Source organism: Macrobrachium rosenbergii, chromosome 24, assembly GCF_040412425.1.
Source record: "Macrobrachium rosenbergii isolate ZJJX-2024 chromosome 24, ASM4041242v1, whole genome shotgun sequence".
Lineage (NCBI taxonomy): Eukaryota > Metazoa > Arthropoda > Malacostraca > Decapoda > Palaemonidae > Macrobrachium > Macrobrachium rosenbergii.
Genome location: NC_089764.1, coordinates 14,170,121 through 14,192,620, shown reverse-complemented (window position 1 = coordinate 14,192,620; position 22,500 = coordinate 14,170,121). Strand labels below are relative to the sequence as shown.

At 37.5% G+C, this 22,500-nt stretch overlaps 1 protein-coding gene across 1 annotated transcript in view; it reads left to right on the top strand.

The window, feature by feature from the left end:
* The first annotated feature begins 71 nt into the window (after positions 1–71).
* LOC136851878 (probable phospholipid-transporting ATPase IIB) overlaps positions 72–22,500 on the top strand; it is a 351,307-nt gene continuing 328,878 nt past the window's right edge. Inside the window, exon 1 of the mRNA XM_067126209.1 lies at positions 72–205. The gene's annotated coding sequence lies outside the window, so the exon portion shown is untranslated. The remainder of the gene's footprint in view (positions 206–22,500) is intronic.

Here is a 22,500-nt window from a genome sequence, read left to right as displayed (position 1 = left end):
GAGCGATGATTCTTAACATAGAATCTAATAACATAGCAATGATGGATTAAAATATTTTATCAGAAATATGTATTTATATTAGATATAAAAGAAAAGAAATATAATTGTAGATAAGAAAACTTTTACGCTTGTTGTCAGTCCGATTTGTTTACATCATATCTTGGTCGTCTTCCTGTCGGGAAAAATCGGCAATTTCAGCAGAACTGTACGTAAGATAATAATTGTTTTATGGTTAATGCTCTGTAATTTTGCACGTTTGTACTAATGTATGCAAGTAAAGAAACATCTGGTTTTTACGGACCTTTTGATGTCAGTTATTAAATGAAGATATGGAGGCTAGGCCAGATGATTCATTCAATGGCTGACGTATGACGACGGTGCCAGTCATATGGTTCTGAAGATAATCGTAAATTTCATACTGATATTTTAACTGCTTGTTGAGGGATTTAATAAGAGATCGGCAGTCACTGAATAACGTGCATTATTTATCCCAGGGTACCTTGAGAATGAAAGACCAAGATAGCCTAGCCTTTGTGTAGGTAACATAGGCTATTTGGCTAGGCCAGTTTAACCTAAGTTGGTTAACACTGTGACACTAATTTCTAGCCCATATCAAATTGTGTATTAGGAATGATGGAGTGATGGTCATTTTGGAATATTAAAATAGGAATGACAGGAGCTAGGTGAGTTAAAGGTCAAAGTCTTGTGTCGAGCCTACTTCAAGAGACCTTGGCTGAAAGAAGTCTAGCCTAGGCCTAGACCTATTACTGATGTTGGGTATGACAAGAGGAAGTTTTTGCCTCCCAGTCTCATGATACAGTTAGGAGTATACGCTGTGTAGTACTGAGGGTGGAGGCAGTGATAAACCCTGGGCGAGGCCTATTAGAACCTAATGTAGCCTATAACCTAAAGTTACGTTGAGATGATAACAAATGCAAAGCTTGATGTTAGGTAAGGATAGGGAAAGGGGGTCCAGAAAGAATACATATCCCCCAGTCGGACCAAGTAAGGACCTGGTGTGCTAGTTTATGGAAGGTTAGGTTAAGGTACATCCCTGAATGGAGCAACCCTCGTTGCATGTATATTGAGCCCTTCCTATTATTTTGCAGCTAATATTATGTCAACAGTGTACATGAGCTCATAGGAGCCTCTCTTTCTTTACCCAGGTTTAGTTCCTCCAATGCCATGATTTGTGGTACTCATCTAATTCCTTACCTTGGTACTTTGTCGAATGCCTTCTCAGGACTCACAAAAATGTGGTTTATCTTAACCCCTTTCCATGTTTCACTATATAAACTGCCTCTGTTGTTGATTTCCTTACCATAAAGCCTAACTGACTGGTGTCTAATTTAAACATTTTTCTTAGGTTTTCCTCAAGCACCTTCAATATTTCACAGCGTGCTCATGCTATTCTCTTTTTTTTCTTTCTTTCTGTCATAGAATGATGCTTCCTCTGTACCTTTGTATATTATTGCCATGTTTGTTTTTCCTTTTTTCTTATCCTTGTCCACTATCAGATTTCCATAAATGTATTCTGATCACTTCATCATTGAAGAGCAGTAAATGAGTTTACATTAGATAAGAATATGATACATTCCATTCAGACATCAGAAATTTTGCATTTTGAATATAAAAAGACAAAAAATTGCAAGTAAAACATTGCAGTGCTGTATAATAATCTACCTAACTTCTGCCTAAGTGAGCAATCCACATTAATATTTATTATTCTTGGTGAGATTAAAGGATGCTGACTAGTTAAGGATAAAGAGCTTACAGTGTTGTCTTCAATATTGCAAAATCTGTTGCAAGAGTATTTGACAGTATATTTCTATGCAGTAACTGTAATGTTAAAAGAAACACCACTAGTTCATGGTTTTACGTTGTTCAGAATTTGGTGTTTATGCTACCATTTGTTTTTCTTAAGTCTCAGTTTTTTACATTGGCTTTGGTTACAGTTAGAAGTCATTTTTATGAGATCAGTGTGCAAGAGTTTTTGCTCCTAAGCATATGACCCATGTTATTAACATAATTACATGATTAGAAACAATGTACAGGAAGAACAGATTTCAAAGTCAACAAGCATGTAACAAAGTTTTGTCTAAGAATTACATGTTAATTTTAATGAATTAAGTGACTGCAAATAAATTGCTGTAAATAATTAAATTATGACCATCATTAAGCAAAGAGTAGAATTTAGAAAACAATAATGACCATTATTTTTCTGTCCTTTGTTCTCTACAGATTTTTAAGTATTCCAGTATCAACAGACTAAGGCATGCATCTCTGAGAAAGAAAACACTGGTGTTAATGTGTAAGGGCAGAATGGAGGTATATCCAATAAAAGCTGTACCTGTTATGATTCACAATGGAAAGGATATGATTGGAAAATAATTACCAAATGCACTCACATCTTTATTATTAATGCTATGCATCAGGCTTGCCCTTTTGACTGTTTAGATGTCAGACGAGTTCTTTCTACTTTTGATATCTTGAGCCCTCTGGTGTGAATTCCTATCTGGTACAAATCCTCATCTGTGCCCTATTTTGATGGTGTTCGCTGTCCATCTACCAGTTATCAGTTGCAAGACGGATTGATTGCCAGACTGGTTTGCGTGTAGCTTTAAATAAAAAACATCCTTTGTGTTGCTAGAGTATGGTGTTATCCATATGTCTGTGAACTGTTTTAATTTTGGAAATATTGGATATTAGGAAAAACTGTTCAGAATGAAGTTGAAACCAGTAAAGTATAGAATAACTCAATAAGAAGTTCATATGAGCCTGGCTTTCACATACTGAAAATCAGCCACCACTGCAACAAACTTTAGTGAACCAGTGTTCACCCTTGTCACAATTATTTTATTTACCGCTTACATCTAAGGTCTTATTTCAGTGACAGCTTAATCCATCCCACTCCTGTGATAAATTTAATTCCAGTCATAGTATTTTTGCATAGGAAGACATTAAATTGTTGGAAGTGTCTGTGGAAACTGCATCCTCCTCACTCATTGTATACTTCTTTAGATTATGGCTGTCCAGATTAGGCTCTTCCTTCAAATCTCAGGTTAGGTTACAGAACTCTTTTGACATATTAGTAAAATATAACTCCTTTGTAACAGTTTAAGCAGATCATAGCGCCATGTTTAGATGCTATACGGCACCCTAGTGACAGGTTATTAAGTTTGCCATCCCTGGTTAGGTATTTTATTGCTCATTGTGACAGGTTAGGTTAATTATGAAGCCCTTTGTCAGTTCATGTTTGGCAGGTGCAGTGTGCCTGTGGACAATTTTAAGTAGAATTTTGGTGTCTTTTGACTGGTTGTTTAGGTAGGCTAATGTATCCTTCTGTAATATTGATAGGTTATTGCTTCCCTGTGCTATATTATAAGTAATTTGCTGTAGGTCTTACATGAGTAGCCTTCAGGTGTTATTGTTAAATAAATTGTGTTTCATGCTGTTGTTTTTTGTCAGAGCGCCTCTGTGAGAAGATATGTAAGTTTCCATATGGTAGGTCAGGTAGGCCACAAAACTTCTCTAGGCCAGTGTCCTTATGCCAGTATCCTTATTCTTCATTGTGTAGCTAGGTTTCTTTTTGCTGTGATTATTAGAATACAAATCTGTCTTCCCAATTCTCTGAATGGAAGAAGCATCAAAGTGGGTGTTTAGGTAGATAATTTTTGAATTTGTTCATGAGACTTACCTGTCAGATATATATATATAGCTGTATTCTCCAAAGTCCGACAGAATTTCAAAACTCACGGCACACGTGAGTGGGCCAGGTGGTTAGTACATTCGAAGTCGCGAGGAGAATTTTAGATGTGACTGGAAAATTCACATGATGCGAAGTTCTAGGCTATACGAAATTTGGCTGAATTTCACAGTAAGTTCGCTTGGTGTTTGCAGGCTAATGTAAATCGGTGAGAATACTTTAGACTAGGCCGACATAATGAGAACTATTTTCATTGGTCTGGCAGCTCGAATTAACAGTAAATGTGAACACTTATTTCAAGTCTGAACGGTGAGTGACTGAATATTTTGGAGTTCGTCAACTAACACGCTTTAGCGTCGATAGAAGGTATGTTTTTGATCATGAAAACGCAGGTAATGAACCCTATTGACATAACATCGGCGTTCTTCTGGAATTAATAGGTGAAGTCATTGTTTTGTTCCATATATAGGCTTGTTGTGTTCTAGACGGTGGTATGTGTATTACGGTCATTAGAAGAGTGAAGTATTCACCGAAAGGATATTGGTGCAGCCGCATTCCATTGAACAAAGTGTCGCTGGCGAAGCATCATATGACAGACGAAAGATGAAATCAAAGACAGCAATACATTATCGTGCGCGAGCTTGTGACTCGTAAATCAGTTGGCTATCAGGTTTCGGTAAAATATACGAAGATGCCTGTGAACACGAAGGATGAAGAAGCATAAGTTGGTTTTAGCGGAGACAGGTGAACCTTTATTCCTGACTAGAAGATGGTATCCTATTCGGGTGAAGCAGAGAAGGCTGAAGCGAATATCGGCCCAGCGAAGGAATGAAACCAGGAGTTTACGAATGTTTTAGACGTCCCGCCTAGGCAAATCCATATATGTTCCGGCATGTCGAAATTCATTTTAGATCAGAGAAGAAATGAAAAAGAAGTTCGAAATTGAAATCGGAAAATTATCGTTCGTCAGCATCTCCGTTTATTTTCGCTTGCTTACGGACGACATTGTGTCGGGATTTGTGTGAACCTAAATGAGATTGAATGAAAAAACATGCTTGGGCGTATCCGGTAACATTCGATTTGTTTGTTGTGGTATTTGAAATATGTTCATCTGCGGGGTTTGTGGTAATAAGTAAATATCGGCATTTTCGGCGCAAATTACGGTTCAATAAGTTGCGCTACGAGGTCCCCCAACATAACATTGCTAGACACAGTTAACACAGTACTTCATGAAGGAAAATCGTGGACTATGTATGGCTGTTTTGTCTCGCCAACAGATACAATTGAAGACATCTGAGTAGCAGCGACCACGGCTAAGCCAGGTTACTGAAGAGAAAATTGTCTGTTTGGCCCATCTCCTGAAGGTTAAGTGAGGGTGATGAGAGTTGCAGCCATTGTGGACTCAGTTCTGGAAACCGGAGCAATTTAGTTCATTCTAGTGTGTCAGGTTTCTTTTCTTGGGTCTGATTTGCAATAGCATCTTCCGTGTTTGATTTGTTTGAAGATTTCGTGGCTGAGTGATGATCTGGCACGAAGTTGCTTTTGACAACCCGCCGGTTGAAGTTTCCCCGATTTTTAATACTTGCTGGTATTTGTTGCAGTGAAGGCTATAATTTGTTGCAGGGAAAACCACTTGTGCTGCAACGAAAGAGATTCAAAACCGCGATCATTAACGAAAGAGCTGATGTCGGTGCTGAACGGAAGGCTTTACTTGATCGTCTAACATGATGCATTTTTAGATGTTGTTATTGAAATAAAGTTGAAGATTTTACAGATCATCAACGTTAACTTTTAATTTATCGCCGCCGTTCTATATGAAGATTTGATAAATAAACCGATGAAGGCAAGCACTCTTCTTGGTTGCAGGCGTCGGTAGATACTGAATAGAAGACTCGGCTTTACACCGATCTAACGATGAGAAGAAGAAGCAAGCTATTTGTGTCTATGTGCTCTGTGCGTTCTGAAGATGCGTAAGCTACAGTACTCGAGAATGAATGATCGGCAGTCTAAAGGCGATGACCCGACAGTGAGCGCATTGTGTTATAATGCGAGTAATATACTTTGGACATATTGCTCGGTACAAGATAGTCGAATATGGAAACGACAGAAGTCACTGAAAGAGCCCATAAATTGCCTTTTTCTGGTCACAGAGATTGAGTGTTGTGGTGAAGGTCTATGGCTTGCGAGTACTCGAGCATGGTGGATGATCGTGCTTGAAGAAGTGGCACCACGAGATTCTGGCGATGTACATTAACGAACTGGTTCTCGTTACAGGTATATTGGTTATGAACGTCGAGTCAAAGTTCTTTGAATACTCGTTTCAAACACTGTGTGTATTTACAATATGGCGACATTTGATGTCGTGTCGTTGAGTTTATCAACACATAGACAATTTCGAAGTACTGTGGTGTTCTGAGTAACTCTCAGAAGTCACTTTATATTATAGACGACTGACCAATCAATTGGGCCAATAATTGACTCCTTTTTGTCCTTTCCACTGAAACACAAATCAGCTGAGAAGACTGCTGAGATAATTTGTCGATATAATGACTACTATTTGTCTGATCTGCAGTGCAATAATGAGAGTTAATAGACGAACGGTCTTACTAATTTGTTGAGGATAGTATATAATAACATGAAGCAATGGAGGCTTGAATCAATGTCGAACGATGTTCCGGTATTATATGTTATGATGAATGATACAGTGGGCGCGAGTACGAAGATGGTTGTTGAGTACCGAAGCAGTTAATTACGTCGCTAAATACGCTTAAAATTTGCGTATCGTAAAGAACGAACTTGAACTAGATAACGTGTGAAAAAGCAACTTGCGAAATCGGGAAAGTAGCTTTTCGACAGTGGAATGATACAATTGATGAAGTCGAATCACAGACAGATGAAGATCAAGAATTAGTGTAGTTAGGTAAGCTACTGGGTAACAAGTGAAACCACATTTCGAGACCCAGCAAGGATAACTGTGTGACCTGCTGTGTAGTGAAACATTTGTGCTGCTATTAGAGGGGACAAATGAGGATGATATTGTATATATATATGATATTTATTCTTCTTCATTTTAGATGTTGAAGTTGTAACATTTATTTTCGAGTGATTTAGGGAGCGAACAATAGTGAACTGCGCTGCAGTTGACAATATGTGTGCTGATATGTTTAATCTCTGACTTGCAATATGTGTTGTTGTTGAAGACACAGAGGCAGACGTGAAATCTGTTTCATGTATTTGAATTTCAGTTTCTTTTTAATGAAAGGCTTAAGTATTAACAGTTGTTAAATAAAATGAACGTGCGGCCGTCAATTATATTTGACGAGGATCGTGTTGCAATATTTAGCAACGAAAACTTTCGTAGATATGACTACGCACAGTGTTTGAATAGAACTACTCGGTATTGTTGGATAGAAATTTTTATAATTACGCGTGATAACAACAATGGTTGACTGTGTTCAATGCAGATACACACTTGAGGTGATTCACATTGTGTGTTTGTTTTACGACCAATCAGTTTTGTTTGGTTCAACAACATGAAAACGCTGACCAATGAACCTTTTTCGAAGTTCTTTGAACTCAGCTAGTGACATGAGATGGTAGAAGACACATGTTGTTTTGAAGATCCAATATATCGGAGTGAAGAGTTAGTAACAAAGACAGATATTTTTGAATTGAAGGAAACGATATTCAATGGTAATGTGTCAGTTGTAGTTGTGTCTGTGGAAGTGGCGTGAGTGCGTAGTTCATAGACTCCCGACAGTGTTTGAGCATTCCTGCGAGATACCACATTGGCCGTGTATTTCTGCCGTCGTTTACGAAATGCAGTGCAATGATGTGCTTGAAATAACTGAGTCGACATCATTCGTCCTTTCGAGGATCCAGACTCATCTGCAGAATCTAATCTACGAACTTCTCGCTGCTATCTTGATTCCGAAAGAAGATATGCGTCGCCCGCGCGCTGGCATTTATTGATGACGTACACCAAAGGTATAATGACTTATTCCCACTGTGGTAACCAACAGGGGGAAAGCCTGTTATGCCGACAATTGATGTAGCACTGATAGTGCGTGAGATAATGCTTTATTCGCTATGAGTTATGAAGCTCTAAGAGTACCACAACATGACTTTGAAGATTAAGTCATAACTGCTGATTATCTGTTATGTTTAACTACATATACTTTGTTTGGTTGCCAGAAAACGAACGGCTCTTTATGAAGATGGCCAGCTTTCTGTTAAGAGACACGCTATATGCATTTCATAACTTCGTGCTGGAAATGTGATGGCTGAGCTGTAACTAAGTAAATCTCTTTGTATTCTTTAAACGAATTTATAGCTATCTGCGATGGCTTTCGCTGTCAAACTCAGAAAGTTATGCTGTATTCGTGCGTTTTTGTCTAGTGCTGAAATCTGCCCTATGGTTTGTTCATTAACATGATAAACTGATTATTCGGTGCGCTTTGAGTCGTTCGAACACAAAATAAACAGTAAAGCAAGTTTCAATCTCTGTTTTGAGGAGAAGTGACTTGTATTTACCATGTTTTCAATCGTATGAACTTTTGAACTGGCAATGAAGGCAATAAATATTCATACTGCTTTATATTATTGTATAGCATGCGCCACACACTTTCGTATTGTGTTTATTTCACCTGTTGGGGTACTATCATGTTTATTCTTTCGACGAATCTCTTGTGAACGGAGGACTGAAAAAGTCATTGCAGCAGTAATCTGCTGTGAACTATTTTTTTACATGACTTTTATTTATTGATTTATTATTTATGTGAATTTTGAGTTTCAGGCTATTGTATATTAGCTCTTTAATCAGAAGATGATGGACGTTTAGTTATCGTCGGTAATTCATTTATTATGCATTTTAATCTTTTGCTGTTTATTCATTTCTTCGTTGGAGTTATTTGAATAATAAACTATTTTCAGAACGACGTGTTTCTTTTAAATAATCATTTAATTAGTCGAGAGAGAGGGATTCCCGGCTGAGAGAGAGAGAGTCGATACGCGAAGAGAGAGAGGAAGAAAAAATGTGCATCTTCCCGAAGATCGTTAGGATACATACGTACACTTTCAAAAAAGGTGATCTGTTTCGTAACAAGTCCACGAAACAACAGCTTTCAAAATATTAGAGAGAAGTAATAGAAGACGATGAAATACAGAAAGAAGAGATCAGTTATCAGAAAAGAAAAAACAAACTTAACAAGTAAATAAAGTAAAAAGATGAAAATTTAAGTAAAATACAAGGAGAATTGATTTAGGGTAATAATGCATTGCAACTTCGCTCGAAGACGCACAACAATACGAAGATAAACATTTCTGCAATGTGACTTGCATTGTATCAACAGAATAAATATTTAGTAGACTCTACGCTTATAAGTATTCACCGGCTGATCTCTGTTGCGCCGCCGAAGAACACGAATGCTTAACAATGCAGACTCAACAGAAGAGTGGAAGACTTTCACTATCATCATTGAGTTACATGACACAGTAGAAAAGAATATCTGTTTTGGAATGCAATGATAACAGAGGATAAACTAAATGAAGACATGCTCACATAAGCACTCGCGGTAATCTCAGTCAACATTATTCCGTGTTTTCTGATGTGACTGGCGATAATTGTATAATGAGAGACATTTGTCCTTCTCCAATTTATTATACGATTTGCCTCGCGCGAAAGGCTTTTCAGTGAACGCTGGTAAATAATTTACTTTCTCACATACCGAGCATTCACAAACACTAAGCTACAAATGTCGTTTATTATCCGTCCATAACCTCCAGAATAAACACAGAGAGTGATAAGTTATGCTATCGTCATAATCTCTTCGTACAGTTGTCAGGTAAAAGTTTATTATGTTTGTGACACTGCCTAGTAAGTGGAAGAGAAGCCTCTTCTTATGAAGTTTTGAACTATGCAAGCTGAGTGAGCAATGACGGGATGGCAGCTGAATTTGCTAATCTGCCCATCATTACAGTTCAACCTGAGAGCAAATTTTCTTTACATCAGCATTAACAAAATGTTATGCTGGTGAATATTACAGTAACCATTATACGGTATGACGAAGTTCGTGGTCACTGTCTTTGACCAATTTGTGTTCTTTTTACTCGGTGGAGCGAACATGGCTTGCAGGAGGAGAGACTAATCTGCTCATCGAAGCAGTCATTCAGCGGACTATGAACAAAGAACGCAGTCAGCTGCACGGCTTTCAGTAATGCGGCCTTCAGACACTTCAGGAAAATCGCGGAAAGATGCCAGCCCAGGATTTATGTTACTATGAAAACTTTCGACGAAGTCTCTGGTGAGTCGCTAAATATTTTCACTTTGTCTTTACGACAAGACAGAGCTCATTTATGGAATGAACAATTTGGACTCAATGACGATGCAAGTAATTGAGTTAGGCTGCGTACGTTGTAGAATGAATCAAGTGTTAAGCATATTAGCAACAGCTGAAGGAAAGAATGTTGCAGGAGGCTTTGTGCCGTGTCGTTTTTATAAGCCGTGCTCGCAACGGCTGGCGACAGAGGAGGAGTTTTACGGAGAAAAAGAATTTTTTAGCGCTCGTGTGAGAAGTCTGTTCAACTGCATTTATTTTGCTGAAAATGGTGACTATGGTGAGAAATTATGAATTCTGGTATTACAGACGGGAACATTTACCCGAAGACTGTAACATTGCAAATGAAGCTGCTACAATGTAAGCTTGTATCGAGAAGTTGTGATGTGTGAAGGGAGCAGACGGTAAGTGATGACTAGAAACGAAAAAATGAATGAAAACGCGTAAACAGATCAGAAGACATGGGAAAACGTTTTTGATTAGGCTGACGAAAGCCTCGCATCAATAGAATCCAGAAAGTAGGTATTTGCAATGTCCAGCAAGCTCTTTTGCTACACCTTTCTTTCAACTCATCGGATCACTAATACTAACACTAGAATAACTGGCAGGATGTACCTCTAGACATCTAACATTTCTTCTTCATTTAATTTGCTGTGACCTGTGTTGATATTGGGACTGACAACTAAATGTGTCAGATTTTATTATATTCAGAAGTAACACTTGTTGAGCTTTATTAATTGATCGTGTACAACAGTAAGCAGGCCTGAAGAAGAACCCTCATGAATTTGGGTGCTGACACTGAAAACTAAATCTGCATTTGTTCTGTGAAGGCAAGCTATTGTTGCCAGCTTATCTGATGGGTATCTGCACTTTGACTACTGTCCGCACTCGTTGCATATAAATCAGAACACTGCGATGCACAGAGAGACATAGTGTATGTTGATCATCCACCCTCAGTAAATCAAAACATACCGAACCGTCTGGCCTCGGTAGTTTTTATTTTTATTTAGATTGGGATTACCCATGTCGTGCTTCTGTGCAAAGCGAGAAGGCCGCCAGCGGACAAGAACATTGGGCCTGTACAGCTGGACACGAGATGAATCTGTTCGATGACTAAGCTGTAATTGGCTGTGCAGCGAACAGTGCGCCGAGAAGAAATTCTGCGTTTTCGCTACTGATGTACGTGTGGTCGAAGACGAGAAGCGAGCGGCGATAACGGAGCTGGAAGGATGTATCTGAACCTTTTACTTGAGGTGACAGCTTGCCGATAATTTGCAGACGAATGTTATGGTAAATGACATCGGTACGAAGAAGAAGCAACACCGATAAGCGCAGTCGGCTGCTAGCTGATGGGCTAATGAGTATTTGTGAGTTGATGTGTCGTACGGGAGGCGATGGTGAGATGCTCGTCGGGCAATGTCTGAGGAGTATTTTCTCATGGCGTTGTCGTTCTGCGCTAGATGTTGAAGAAGAACGTCAGCTGGACCCGCTATCTGTTCGGTGGTCGGTCGAATCGCGTAGTTTGTCTCGCTCGTTTTCAAAGAATCATGACTTGCGTTCGTCTACTACTATGTGTGTTGGCTACGAAGATAACGCGACAGCGCTATTCTTTTGACGCTTATTGTCACTGTATCAAGAGATCGCGCCGCTCGGTATTTCTATTCTTGTATCTTCTTCCCACAATCCTCATATCCATCCATCGGATCGGCGACGTCACCCCCTATCGTACCTCCTCTCTTCTGCGGCCATAGTATCAGACGGCTTCCAGGCATTACATACGCAACGATGTGACTCTGCCTTCCATCAATCCATCTCTGTCCTATCTCATTTAGCAGTCCCTACTCTTGTTCTGCCCACTGACGCAATTACTGTAGTCTGTGTTCGGTACTTCCCGCACTAGTGCTACACCGTGTGTCTTCTGTGTGATCTGAGCAGTTCAAACTCATGTTAAACTCATTGTTGTTGCTCTTTTCCATGAATGTTTATTTTGCTGATGTTTCTTGCTGCTAATCGTCGGCTGTCTCCAGTGGGTACTTTTCAATCTTTCTTTTTCTAGTGCTCCTTTCCATCTAAAACACTTTCTTGCAGTTCTTCTTCTGTGTCTGCTATAACATTCGTCATCGGCAAGCTGATTCCCACAGTTCCCTTCATTCGATGACAAAATATTTACTGTGCTGAGGTAAAATGAGACTCTGAAACTTTGATGAAGAATGCCTCGTCTCCCCATATCCGGCAGTGATGGACAATATGTCGACTTTCTACCATGGTGTAACACTAAGTATAGTCGGTAAATTAATTATTAACCTTTTAATGTTCTATTGTTATTAAACTGTTTTACTTTTCATTGATATTGTAAACAATTCATTCGTATAAGCTTAGCAATGAAGACAAAATGACAAATGATATATATTCCTGGACGAATACTTAAAGCAAAATAATAATAACAATGCTGCTTTTGCAAATATATCGAATGCGAAAACTTTAAAAATAACTAGTGTAATAATTTACATCTGTCTTTCTTTCAATTCGGCACCTTCATTTCTGTACCCCAGGAAGAAATTTCACTATTGCACTATTGTTTCATTAACTTTGGCTTTAACACTCAAGCAAGTAATGCAACTCAATTCGCAGCTTTGTATTTATTTGTACAGTGCTGTGCAATAACAAACGCCAGTGTGCAGGATTAAATGTGTGGCATCTGCAATCTATCTCTCTGCTCTTTGTGCTACTCTCTCTCTCTCTTCCTGTTTATCAAGTGCATTAAATACCCTTAACGACACTCATTTCTCGACTTTTATATAATGATAACATTTAAATAAGCTAAAATCATATTGGCATAGAAGTTAATTCATATTTAACCGAATGCTATCGACTTCTAACAAAGTCGGAAAATATTTAACTGCAAGTAAGAAAACATCGGCAACATCTCTTTATGTTTACTGAATTGTTCTGGTCATGGTATTTACTAAACATGAAATCTGTTGCTAACCTACCTTTATAATTAAGCAGAAGCTCACTGAAGAAAACTGGTAATCACTATCGTGGTATACTAATAACAATAATAATAGCCAGCCAATATTAGCCAGCCAATAATATGTAATATGTAATAATAATAGTCCTGTCAGCTGTGCCATACCTCAATTCTTTATTACATTATCTGTTATCATTGTATTATTATTATTATTATTATTGTGTGTGTGTGTTATTATTATTATTATCGCCTTACTGAAACACAAGAAGACAGGCTTACCAATCTGTCGTCTGAATGTCGAGAGAAATTTCATTTCTCTTCTTCACAAGGCTTCAGAAGCTCCACCTCTTCTGCTGCCCGATATTTTCGCTGTGGAGTGTCGGCGTGTCTGGCAGCATTTAACACGGGTGACGGAGTATGCTGGAGGAAGGCTGTTACATTTGGGCAGTTATATCTCAATGTTTGAACATGTGTATGTACGTTTGCCTGCAATATACACACTAAGCTACTACACGAATACGCTCGAACACTATTATTGGCAACGTAAATAAGCATTAATCTTAAGACTTTTGAAACAATTTATATCGATTTTGAAACGGGTATTCTAAATTTTACATATGTGTATATATTATATGTTGCAGCTACTGATATAAGTCTATTACTCAACTAATATTTTAGTGTAACTATACCTGCTATAAATGGATGTGCATCTCTGTAGCTATGTTAAACATACTCAGAGACTAACTGTGCACTAGTAACAGAGTATACACATGACTTACTGACTGAAAGAATACAGCAGGATAAGACTTCATAACCAAAGGAGAATGAAGTGAGAAGAAGTGACATCTAAAAGTAACCAAAAATGACAGATATTAGTAATCTAATCCCATAGTTTTCTTTCTACGAATGAATAGTATTTCTGATATACTTAAGTCAAGATTTGAAAGAGAGAATGTGTAGAAATTATAAAATGTCCAAAAATACTGAGCTTATACGAGCAAGCAACTATCTGCTGAAAGGAAAGAGAGGAAAGAGAGAAGAGAGAGAAGAGAGAGAGAGAGAGAGAAGAGAAGAAGCCAGGAAAGGAAGAAAGGAAAGAATGAGAGAGAGAAAGAGAGGATGATAATTCAGAGCTCCCTGGCAGCATTGAACCTTCAGTATATATATAACTAACTGTATGTAACATATGTATATATGTATATGTATATATATATGTATATATATATATATATATATATATATATATATATATATATATATATATATATGTATATATATGCATATATCATCAACCAATCCAGTCATTTCTGTGGCACCACGACTTTGACTAAGATGATGAACTCGTGCCACCACACCTAATTCTCAAGTAACCCCTCACTGCTACTATTTATACATAACATATATATATATATATATATATATATATATATATATATGTAACAACATATATATATATATATATATGTATACATATATATCAAATCAATCCTCAATCATTTCCTGTAACAACGATAAGGCTATGGTGAGCTCGTGCCGCACTGGACTCTCAGCATCTTCTGCTCACCTCATTGTCACAACCACATTACTCTGCTGCTGCAGAGGCTTGGCCTGTCACTGTCCACATGGCCTGGCGACTAAGCTGCACCCCGCACAATTCTGTGTCACAATCCTGTAAATATCAATTGAACATTATTTTCAAATGCTGGAAGTGACCAATCGAGCTCTGTGCTGTACTGTGACTCGTATTGTAAATCAAACCTCCAGACATACCTTATAAGTACGATTTTTGTTGCACAGTTGCTGTCATTCCAGGCCTGTTTTGGTGCTGATGGTCTTTTTTACCTTTCCTGTTCTTGGTGGCTCCAGCCGTCTTATCAAGCAAAATGCTAAATCTGTCCCTTTGTTTTACAACCAAGCATTGAACAGTCACTGTGCATTTTCAATATTCATGTTCCATGGCCAAACCAACTGCGACACTTCTGCATACTGGTCCTCACAGTCAAACCATACCATCAGCATGTCAGTGAGAAAGAGCATTTTGAAATCTCTACTGCACTCATTCTCTTTAACCTGCTCTCTTTGTAATCTGTGACCCAGCCTATTTAACAGGAAATGCCACCTGAAATCTCACCGAACTGACTTTCAAATAGGCTCACTCCAAGCGCCACCAACTGTCACGACTCAATTCCTTAATGTTGATTTTTCATGTCACTCTCCTTCTGCTTTTAACTGTCAACAAACAAGTATTTATATATGTATATGCTATATGTATGTATATATGTATATGTATATATGTATATATATGTATATACACTGCTATATATAATAACATATATATTTATATATAATATTAATATTTTATTAGCAGTGCATTTTCTGTCATAACAATCAGGCGCAAAGTTCTCTTTAATTAAAGTAAGAGAGCTACCATGTGAAAGCAAACGAGCAGAAAATTGTGACCAGATCTAACCATCAAGAGAGTAAATTACGGTTGAAGAGGATATCAGACTGAGATAGACCACCACAGGACAACCTTGTCAATTGTACCTTAAACTCGCACTCTGTGTTTGCTGTCATTTGGATGCTACCTGCACCCGCAATTGGCTGTGAAGGCGAGACCGTGAGAACTCGAAGCTCCCTCATTTCAAGCTGAACGCGCGAAGCGCCCGACGTGCGTTCGGTGGCTCATACTTGCTGTCGTGCTCCTGGCATTGCCATCCCGAACCGAAGACTTTTGATGCGGTGATCAATGCGACCAATATTCCGGCTTGATAGTCTGGTGACAGTGCTCCAGCTTTCTTTCCTTCGGCAAAATCGAACGAACAGTTCCCTACTAACGTCTTTGACTAAGCATTCTCGACGTGAAACCGCAGTATTGACGCACGAATAGTACGCAAATCCATCACTCCGTGTGTTAAAGTAATATTAACGATACAATTCATCCCTTGCAGTTAATGTGTTAGTAAAAGACTACAAATACTGGAGTGATCTGAATGCATCTCTTTCAAGTATATTGCCTTAGCCCTAACTGACTGGAGAAAATTAGCATCATATTCTGCAGAAATCAGTCACACTATTAGGCTGCGTCTAACCGTAGATATTTTGTGGCTCTTGTGTCTCAGAAGTGAGATCGAGGCTTGTTGTTAACCATAAACTCATTCAGCATTTTACTTTGTTAAAACTAACAGTTTGGCTAATGTTAATATTGTCTTTTGAGTAACTTTCAGTGTGAAACCGACCCGTGGTCTTGGATTATAAGCTCAGGCGCGTCACTAAAACTAATAATTGGCTCATCGGCTGAAGAACCCGCATAACTAATATATGGCTATTAACAAGTACTGAAGTTACTAATAAATCAGACTTTGCAAAAAATGAAAACTGAAGAAGTAAAATACTCTACTTGGCTTATTGGCAGATCTGTGATGACAAACTCAAAGAAGTTCCATTATCAACTCTTGTCTAGCTGATGACTGAGTATAACTAGAGGCTTCTGGTGGCGTATTCACTTTCTGTCGCTTTTGGGCATTCGCGCTATTTCTGTCCCAGGCTGGGCTTTGCAATCTTCTCCCGTTCTGTGCCTGCTCTTTCTAATTTTCAAAATGAGCAATATTGGACTAATGTTTGCCATGACAGCTGAGAAGAGAGAGAGAGGAGAGAGAGATGAAGCTGATATGTTGTTTCAAGCAGTCAGGCACTGAAATTGTGGAATTCTTCGCCATAACGAATAACAGCAAATATAAGGAGACTTTTCCTTTCATCTGGCTACAACGCTAAGCTAGATAATCCCAAGCACAGAATAAAAATCTGAAATTTCACAATGTCGGAAGTCTGGTCGCTGGAAGGAGAATATAAGTCGACGGACATGATGTTCTCAACACAAATGGGCTCGTGTTGACAATTTAGCTGTTGCGGCGCTTCCCTCCAATAATTAGCAATGAAAATGCGTGACCGTGTGTTAACATTTTGATAATCGTGGCTGCTACGTTAATGTTTCATTTGGTAGAAGCTGCTAAGTCATTTTGGCGTCGGCTGGTTCAACTTCTATATTTGACCTGCTCGTAATCTGTATGCATTCTTTGCGAGATTTTCAATGTGATTGCGAAACAACTACTACGCTATAGCTGGTACTATTTTTAACAGTTGATAATACAGCTCAGTGTTCAAGCAGGCTATATTTCGATTAATTATAAACGGAGTGTCGTACCTGCAATATATAAATATTTTACATATACAAGCATACGTCCCACCAAAGCTGTTGTGTTTGTATAAACATTCACTTTTATCAATTTACCAAATACCACATTATTTAGTTATGCTTAAATAAGGCTTCCGTGAAAAATGTCAAAAGAACGAAAACAACATCATTACCCCAACAACCATTCAACCAGTGTTTGCTTTGTCACTCCAACCTGATAAGGGTTTCCATTGAATTTTATTCAATTTCACTATGTATCTGGTCTAATCCATGATTGTTGCTGAGTGAAGTAAATGTTTCGATGACAATTTCTATGCATATTTTAATTGTTCATGTAATCAAGTTGAAAGTATTTGGTGGATTATATGTGATATAATAACAATAATAATAATAATAATAATAATAATAATAATAATAATAATAATAGAGAGAGAGAGGGCAGACAGGCAATATAACAAATATAAGAACTAAGACAGTAGTTTTATAATGGAATATAAGTAGAAATGTAATTGTACATATGAGACATAAAGGCCTTGAATTGCGAGAGAGAGAGAGAGAGTGCCTTTTAACACTGTATACCTTACAATATTCGAACATTAGCAAACATTTTAATGCGCATAAGCCTTCTAAGAATGAACCTCTATCAATTATTCTCAGAATTTTCCATTCCTGAGAAATTCTCGCAAGTTTCTTCAGTCTCGGTGTTTGTTGAATATACAAGTGAAAAGCGAAGTACTGTAGTTTACAGACAAATTGATCTTACTTTTACAACTTCATGACTCTTTCTAAAATGTGTGCGGTTTTCTGAGTAATAGTAAATATTCTTCTCTCATAATATTGCCTTTGAAATTTTTACATGACCTCAGGGCATGTTGTTTCACTAAGATTATTCAAGAGTACGACTCTGAGTTTTTTTTTTTTATTTAAAACTTTAGGAAATTTTTACTCTCAGAAAACTGACTTTAAAAGATTTCCTAACCTACTATCCATTTCAGGGACCGCAGGTCATCGTTTTTCTCAAATATCTTTCAAACTAATTGTTTGATCGAAATGGTACTTTGACACAGTGTACAAGACACCTCCCGCTAGTTTTTGGTAATGTAGTGCAGTGTCAAATGGTTTTAGTGAAGCGTTTTTATAACTGACACCGTGGTGTTGCCAAGCATCGTAAACTATGCATTCGAACTTCATTTTATCCCCATCCCGTCCCTCCTCTCGCTCCTACTCATCCATAGCTAACCTCTGACATCATCTTCGCCCCCATTTCTAAACAACCAGTTCACGCTCAGTTCAAACCTGCTTTGACTTTACCTTTAAAAATCAGAAAGCACTATGTGTACCATTGTTTAATACTATATTACCAAAACAACTGCCCAGTATGCTGCATACACTGTCAGCTATAATCTCGATAACAATGAACTGAAAATATTTGAAAAAGCTGTGAAATAAATAATATACCCTGATCATATGTCTTTTAATTACAACACAAAACTGAGATCTTGAATTTGTATTTTCAGCTTATCTGTTCTTTCGTCTGCTTGAATAAGGTACATTACATAGATTTGAAATATTATAACATAAATATTTCATTAAATCCTTCGGATCGAATGATAATAATAGTAAATCTTACTTTACAATACAACACATTAAATCATCTTTTTTTGTAAGGAAACTGCCAGGCCAATGACTTGTAATATTCGCTCGAGAAAAGCACATCGCTTCGAAAAAATGATGATGCGTGATGACTATACTCCGCGCAGCTTGAAAATAAAGATTTTCGAGAAGGCGGCGATCCTTCTGCATAATGAATCACCTCGTAGTCGAACCATCTTCGCTTTTTGTGACTGTGGTAAGGTCGGCGATCTGACGCGACTGCATTCTTCACGCTGTCTTAACTGTAACAACATTGCTAACATTTTTCTGATTTTTCTGTGGTAGTATGCTGCGCTATACCTTAATGTATGTATACATATATATAAATAATATATATATGCTCTATGAAACAATTGCCGCCAGGAGAAGTGGAATGAAACAATTGCTAGCACAGGGTGGAAGAGAGCATGAACGGAGGTACAGTAAAAAGGGTTAGAGGGGCTGCAGCTACAGGCCGAAGGAAAGCTGCAAACAATCTTCAGCAATGACTGCAGTGCAATATGTGAGGTGCACTGACGACACTAACCCCTAAGGGAGGAAACCGAGGTGATGCAAATTATCGTGAGCTCAGTCGAGGTCGGTGAGAATGACCCCGACTTGAACAGTTGCCAGACAGCGCAATAATATTCTACGGTCTTGCCAAAAAGATTTTGGGAGTGTGTTCAGATTTTTACTTTCCAACTGTACGTACACAGTTAATTGATCAACATTCCTTGCACAACAATCTCTAATTCACTGTTTATCGAACAAAACTACACTACATCCCAAGCAAACTATATTTTCTAAAAAAAAAAAAAAAATAAAGAAAATAACTTTCAGGTAGTTTATGTTCAGTGCAACATCTCTCGCAAAAAGAGAGCGAAATTGAGGGGCTGGGTGTTGCACCTTCCAAACCACCCTTTCTTATCTCCCCAATGAAGCACCACCACACAAATACATCTGGGTCGTTCACAATGGTCATCAGGAGCAGAAAATAAACCAACTAAATTAAACTTTCGTTCAAGCCTTCTCAGTTAGAGAACTGATCAACTGTTAACACATTTCTGTGGACACTGAAACTACAGATGAATTTGGTCGAGATGATGTGATGTAAGCGGTGTTGGGCCTAACTGATACTTTGCAAGAATGGCGTTTGCCACAACAGTTGAATGATTACTAGTGACCTTAAAAACAATTCTACTTTCAAGGGTCAGCATCTGAGTGTTCTCTGGTGCACGAACGGAGATTGCACGACCATATTTCATGACGTATGTGACTTCAGCCGCAAGAGAAAAAAGTTAAATCTAAATTAAAAAGGTTTCAGAATTATTCTCAAGACAGTTGCTAGGTCAGATATTTCTAATTCAAAACCCATTTGTATCTTCCGCTTACTTCCCCACTCACCTTCTCTCTCTCTCTCTCTCTCTCTCTCTCTCTGAAATTGCAATTTTGTTTCAAAAGAAATCTAGACTTGAAGCTGAAAATATCGATGAATTGTCAGACTCATTAAACTTGACGTGACTTAAACATGCAAGAGCTATTTTTGTGTAATAAAGTTTCCCTAAGTTTCTTGTTGTATCCGTTTCTTTGTAAATACGTTTGATGTCACCTTGACGAGTTGGGATTAAACTGATGGGAAAATCATTACCTTAATCTACACAGTAATTACAATTACTCTTAATATGTGTATCCACTTTTATTAAACAAATACAAAATGCGCAGAAGTTTCTTCGGCACAATCGAGTTTTCTGTACAGCCACTACAGCGTATAATCAAGGCCACCGAAAACAGATCTATCTTTCGGTGTCTCGATATAATGCTGTATGAGCCGCAACCCATGAAACTTTAACCATGGACCGATGGTGGGATATCATATATCGTTGCCAGAAGCACGATTATTGCTAAATTTAACTTAAATAAAGTAAAAATTACTGAGGCTAGAGGGCTGCAATTTGGGATGTTTGATGACTAAAGAGTGGATGATAAACATAACAATTTGCAGCCCTCTAGCCTCAGTAGTTTTTAGGATCTGAGTGCGGACAGAAAAAGTGAGGACAGAAAAAAGTACTGACGGACAGACAAAGCCGGCACAATAGTTTTCTTTTACAGAAAACTATAAATGGCGACAGGTAATCACCTAAAAAGGTAACTTCATCTATTACTGATTTTTGCCCCACGTAATGATTCCTCTCAGGACCAACAGGATCTGAATTATTTTCCCCTAAAGCAGGTTTACTTTTAGCATACAATATCCATATTGGTGAACAGAACAGGATTCAATTAAATCCGCCTTTATTAATGAACAGCTTTTATATAACCATCATCATCATGTTAACCCACATGTAATTTGATTACCGAATTAACAGCGATGGGAATAATTGCAAAACTAGGGATTACACAATCTCTGAATGACTCTAATCACCTAATCACGAACCAATCAAGAAGGAATCCTCACACCCAGTGATTATCAATTTGCGTTTCCGTGTCAAGATCAGATCGGAAATCAGGAGTTAAGAATGTGGTTTATTTTGCTTTTATTCTGGATGGATTGTTACACTAATCTAGATTTTTATCTACAATATTTCGTAACTGCACCTTTGATGAGACCTGTTTTGAATTAATATAATTCTTTTGAACATTTAGGAGACCATGTATATTTTGTACCAAAAATAAATAGCAAACAACAAGCGTCTATTTTAAGTCACTTTTAACATAATTCAAAAGCAAACTCCTGTTCTAATTGCCTTGAGCATATTAAGAGCGATGGTATGAATGATTTAGAGATAGGCAAGTTTTATCATTTCAGCTAATGCATTATCACACAAACACACACACACACACACAAAAATCCATCCAGTCATTTGCAACGAAATTTTTGCCAAAATTATTCTTCAGCCCCATCAAGTATTTTTTTTTTTAATTTTGTCCTATTTAAGAAAATTTCAATATTTACCAATATACTACAAAAACGGTATTAGGAATCCATTACCTGAAATAATAAAATTCAGTGGTTGTTTTAAAACAGACTTTCACCCAAGCACTATCCTAATTATGGAGTCTGTGGGTCACACTGATCAGTAATATGTACTGAAATGACCTCAAAAGCTTTTTAACCTCAGCACTTCCTGTTATGTTTGGACACAGTTTCAACTGAACGCTTTGAAGGAAATTAGTAAAAAAAAAATTTAAGCAAATTACCTGGCCTACGTGGCAATTCCAACCAATGTTGGTCAGACAACTAACAAAGTCACTATGACAATTACTTCTGAAATATTTCAGAGGTAAAAGTTATAGATCTATTCTCTGTTAAATGAAAGAGACATTGCTACCGTATATGTATGGTACAATAAAACCCACAAAACAAACTTTCCTGCCAGGCCAATTATCAGCTCAGTTGGTACTGCACCTTACAATCTTGCGAAGTACCTAGTGGATATCCTCAACCTGTTTGTAGGTACTATATATATATATATATATATATATATATATATATATATATATATATATATATATATATATATATATATATGTATATATATATCCTCAACCTATTGGTAGGTACTATCTATCTATATATATATATATATATATATATATATATATATATATATATATATATATATATATATATATATATATGTATATATATATATATATATAT